At 52.1% G+C, this 5,358-nt stretch overlaps 1 pseudogene; it reads left to right on the top strand.

Moving 5' to 3' along the window:
• The first annotated feature begins 264 nt into the window (after positions 1-264).
• LOC146783034 (interleukin enhancer-binding factor 3 pseudogene) lies at positions 265-2,226 on the top strand (annotated as a pseudogene).
• Positions 2,227-5,358: the final 3,132 nt, after the last annotated feature.

The raw sequence follows: 5,358 nt of genomic DNA, 5'->3' as shown, positions 1-5,358 counted from the left end.
ATTCCATGAGAAGTGATGACATCACAGAGACAAGGCCATTGGGTTGGAGGTTCTAACTTCATATCTCAGAGTTGACCTCTGTTGCTGGGTAACATGGCCACTCAGTGCATATTGTACGATGAGGAGCTTTGTGGTTCACACCCCTGTGAGGGCTATGCTCCTATCTCAGGCATCACCATAGCATGAAGGGGAGTCAAGAGGAATCCGTAGTGCCAAAGCATCCCTAAGAAGGCGAGCAAGAGTCCGTTGGCACTGGTGACAGTCATGCATCCACAGTTCCTATTCTTGAAAGATAGCCGCCATGTTATGGCCAGGCATTCGGCCTTCTACCCCACCCAGGAAGAGATGGAAGCTGTTAGGACTATCATTGCCCACACAGAGCAGGCCCTGAAATCACTGTCTGACAGCATAGAAGGGCAGGAGAAATCCCAGAGAGCTTCATTAGAGCAGAGGACAGCTCAAGAGGACAACACGGAAGAGGCCATGGAAGGTTTTAGCAGCACAGAGAGTGAGGCGGAGCTGGAGGATGAGAGTTATGATGCTGACGGAGAGGAAGACGAGGTACAGGACAAACCAGGCGTCACAGAAGAAAGACAGAAAAAAAAGGAAAAAGCAGCAGCCGAGAAGCTAGGGAATGAGTTTCGAGCTCTCCAAGGAGTGATCGGTGTGGGTCTGGTAGGTAAGGGCCTTCTGCTGAAAGGAGATGTGGACCTGGAGATGGTTCTTTTGTGCCGGGACGCGCCTACAGTCACTCTTCTCAAGAGGGTGGTAGAACATCTGTCTCTAGAGTTTTCTGCAATCGAGGAGAGGTATACCGTAAGTGAGAGCATACCGGAAGGTGCTGTTGTGGTACAGCGGGGTCTGGAACCTCTCCTGAAACTGACTGTCAGACTGGCATCTGCCTCAGCACCAGATGAAAAGGACCAGATGACTCATAGTGGAACAGTAGCCAGCAACAACCTTGATGCCCTCGACAGACAGACATGCCTGGCTGCCTTGAGGTCTGTCAGGCGCACTCAGTGGTTTCACGCTCAAGCTCTTGGACTGAAGTCATGTGTTATAGTCATTCGTGTTCTCAGGAGCCTGTGCTGTCCTCTTCCTTCTTGGGCGCCCCTCAGTAGCTGGCATCTGGAGATTCTGTGCCAGCGGGTAATCGCAACAGTCAGCAGACCAATGGGGGCTGCCGAGGCTTTCAGGAGGGTGCTGGAATGTCTGGCCTCGGGGTTTCTTTTGCCAGGTGGGCCAGGCCTGCATGATCCCTGTGAGGATGAGGCGACGGATGCTGTCGGCCATCTTGAGACGGGACAAAGGGAAGCCATTACTCGCAGTGCCCAGCATGCCCTGAGGCTTGTGGCATTTGGTCTGGTTCACAAGGTTCTTGGAACTGCTGGGTTCTCCTTCAAGCGACGCATGAAATCCAAAAGAAAATATGCAAACATTTCGTACAGAATGCAGATCACTCCTAGCGCTGCCTTCAACTTTGGCTCAACGAATAGTTCCATTAAAAAGCCTAAACATGACAGGTTGACCAGTAAATGTAAGCGTGGACCTTACAGATCTGACCCATTCCAGGGAATGACTGCCCTTATGAGGCTCAGCCTATTGAGGCCTGACCTCCACTACATTGAGGTCTCCCAGACTAGGACATTTAAGGCACCCCTGTTCACAATGGCTACTAATGTTGATGGAAATACATTTAAAGCTTCAGGCCATTCTAAATATGCTGCCAAAAACCATTTAGCCATAAAAGTGTTACAGGCTGAGGGACTGGTGTCAGGCCAGATGGAATCCTGGATGTGCTCATCTGCCAACCAAGCTGCCTCAACTCCTCCCGATAACACAGCGAGACCGAAACAGGATGAACCAGTCCTAACAAAAAGTGGCAAGAACCCGGTGAGAGAACTCATCAAAATGATGCGTGATGCGAAGTATAGGGCCTTCTCTGTAGGGGGTGGTGGCCACAGACAGATCTATGTGGCTGAGGTTGAAGTTCATGGGCAGACATACCAGGAGACGGCCTTCACCAGAAAGAAGGCAAAGGCGCGTGCAGCTCTGGCTGCATTGGAAGGATGTGAGCCCTTGAGCCCTCAAGAGCCTCTCAGGGAGCAGCCGGCTTCAGCACTGCAGGACCTGACACATCGGGTATCCAAGTTGGGATTCGGTGGCGGTGTACATCAGAACCGACGGGGCGCCTGGGTAGACCAGTTGTGGTGGTGCTTCAGTTAGGAGTGTGGGGTACAATAAATCTAGCAGTCGCTCTCATCTTAAGGTAGTAAGGGTATGTTTGATGTGCTGGGCCAGGCATCACTCCAGGGTCTGGACACCAGATGGGAAAATGTCAGCGGGTCTGTAATGATGCTGATGATTCCAATCACTCAGGTTCAGCTAAGGCTTGAATATCAACATATCGAAAATACCGGTCGATGAACCTCAGCCAATATCTAAGGAAGGTTCACAGCGTTTCCCAGGTCTACTGGTTCGCACCCTCCTTCATGCATCCTACTTCATGGCCACGCCCTCCTCTCTCCATGTATCCAACTCCATGGTCACACCCTCTCCTCATGCATCCAACTCCATGGTCACACCCTCTCCCACATGCACCCTACTCCATGGTCACACCCTCTCCTCGTGCATCCAACTCCATGGACACACCCTCTCCTCATGCATCCAACTCCATGGTCACGCACTCTCCTCATGCATCCAACTCCATGGTCGCACCCTCTCCTCGTGCATCCAACTCTATGGTCACTCCCTCTCCTCATGCATCCAACTCCACGGTCACACCCTCTCCTCATACATCCAACTCTATGGTCACACCCTCTCCTTCATGCATCCAACTCCATGGTCATGCCCTCTCTTCATGCATCCAACTCCATGGTCACACCCTATCCTCATACATCCAACTCCATGGTCACGCCCTCTCCTCATGCATCCAACTCCATGGTCACACCCTCTCCTCATGCATCCAACTCCATGGTCACGCCCTCTCCCCATGCTTCCAACTCCATGGTCACGCCATCTCCCCATGCATCCAACTCCATGGTCACGCCCTCTCCTCATGCATCCAACTCCATGGTCACACCCTCTCCTCATGCATCCAACTCCATGGCCACGCCCTCTCCTCATGCATCCAACTCCATGGCCACGCCCTCTCCCCAAGCATCCAACTCCATGGTCACACCCTCTCCCACGTGCATCCTACTTCATGGTCACGCCCTCTCCCTGTGCATCCTACTTCATGATCACGCCCTCTCCCCATGCATCCTACTTCATGGTTACGCCCTCTCCACATGCATCCTACTTCATGGTCACGCCCTCCTCTCCCCATGCATCCTATTCCATGGTCACACCCTCTTCCACATATATCCTACTTCATGTTCAAGCCCTCTCCATGCATCCTACTTCATGATCACGCCCTCTACCCATTCATCCAACTCCGTGGTCACGCCCTCTCCCTGTGCATCCAACTCTATGGCCACGCCCTCTGCCCCTTGCATCCTACTTCATGGTCACACCCTCTCCCTGTGAATCCAACTCCATGTTCAACCCTTCTCTCTGTGCATGCAACTCCATGGTCATGCCCTCTTTTCCATATACATCCTACTCCATGGTCACACCCTCTCCCACATGCATCAGAATCCATGGTCACAGCCTTTCCCCATGCATCCTACTTCATAGACACACCCTCTTCCACATGCTTGCATCACCATGGTCACACCCTCTCCAAAATGGATCCAACTCCTTGGTCACACCCTCTCCAAAATGGATCCAACTCCATGGTCACACCCTAGCCTACATGCATCCAACTCTTCTGTCATGCCTTTCCCCGTGCATCCAAATCCATGGTCACGACCGCTCCCCTTGCATCCCACTCCATGGCTATGCCCTCTCTCCATGCATTCAACTCCATGGTCATGCCTTCTCCCTGTTCATCCATCTCCATGGTCAAGCTCTCTACCCGTGCATCCAAATCCATGGTCACGACCTCTTCCACATGCCTCCAACTCCATGGTCGCAAACATGGTTCAGTGCCTGACAGCATCTCCTAGCTGTCTTGGCTCTCCACACAGCCTTACGTCCCAGCTCTTGTCTTGTGTTCTTCCTTCCCTTTCCCCTGGCTGTGCAGTCTTTGCTCCTTTGCTTGTGCCTTTGACTCCAGTGTTTGTTGATTATCGTTTGTCTACTTGTTGCTGTTGTTGCTGTTCAAGTCACACTGTTCTCTGGGGTCCCGGGGGTCGCCTCTGACATCCTGGTAGACGTCTGGTCTCAACATCCTTCCTTCTGTCTTTGAGAAGGGCAAAATATTGACAGCATTTAAAAGGAATTATAGTATCTCATGTCCTGCTGCTACCTGATAGCAGGAATGGGTGTGGTCCCTGGTACTGAAGGACAGAGGAGGTTCAAGAGAGTAGCCATGGTCCTATCAAACAGCAGGCGTGTCTTTAGCCCATGGTATTGAAGGTCACAGAGAGGATTAATAGTACAAAAGAACAGCCATGGCCACGGTTCATGGCATGAAAGGCCACAGAGAAATGTAATAATACAAGCGATCGGATGTGGCATGGAGCATGGTGTAATGCCCCAGTGAGAGGATTAATAGTACATAAGAGGCGCGTCTGTGGTCCATGGTATTGAGGGCCATGGAGGGGTTTATTTGTACAAGAGAGCAGGCATGGTAGGGGTTCAATATATTGAAGGCCACAAAAGATTCAAAAGTACTGGAGAGCAGGAGTTGCCAATCTCCACTGTATCAAAGACCACAGAGAAATTTGATCCAGTTAGACGGCAGGCGTGTCCTGGGTCCACGGTAGTGCAGCTCGAGAGAGAGGTTTAATAGTACAGGACGGCAGGCGTGTCCTGGGTCCACGGTAGTGCAGCTCGAGAGAGAGGTTTAATAGTACAGGACGGCAGGCGTGACCTGGGTCCATGGTAGTGCACCAGAGAGAGGTTTAATAGTACAGGACAGCAGGCGTGTCCTGGGTCCACGGTAGTGCAGCTCGAGAGAGAGGTTTAATAGTACAGGACGGCAGGCGTGACCTGGGTCCATGGTAGTGCACCAGAGAGAGGTTTAATAGTACAGGACAGCAGGCGTGTCCTGGGTCCACGGTAGTGCAGCTCGAGAGAGAGGTTTATTAGTACAGGACGGCAGGCGTGACCTGGGTCCATGGTAGTGCACCAGAGAGAGGTTTAATAGTACAGGACAGCAGGCGTGTCCTGGGTCCACCGTAGTGTACCAGAGAGAGGTTTAATAGTACAGGACAGCAGGTGTGTTCTGGGTCCACGGTAGTGCAGCTGGAGAGAGGTTTAATAGTACAGGACGGCAGGCGTGTCCTGGGTCCATGGTAGTGCACCAGAGAG

The sequence above is a fragment of the Triturus cristatus genome, chromosome 12, assembly GCF_964204655.1.
Source record: "Triturus cristatus chromosome 12, aTriCri1.1, whole genome shotgun sequence".
Classification (NCBI taxonomy): Eukaryota; Metazoa; Chordata; class Amphibia; order Caudata; family Salamandridae; genus Triturus; species Triturus cristatus.
This window is presented reverse-complemented; position numbering and strand designations above follow the sequence as displayed.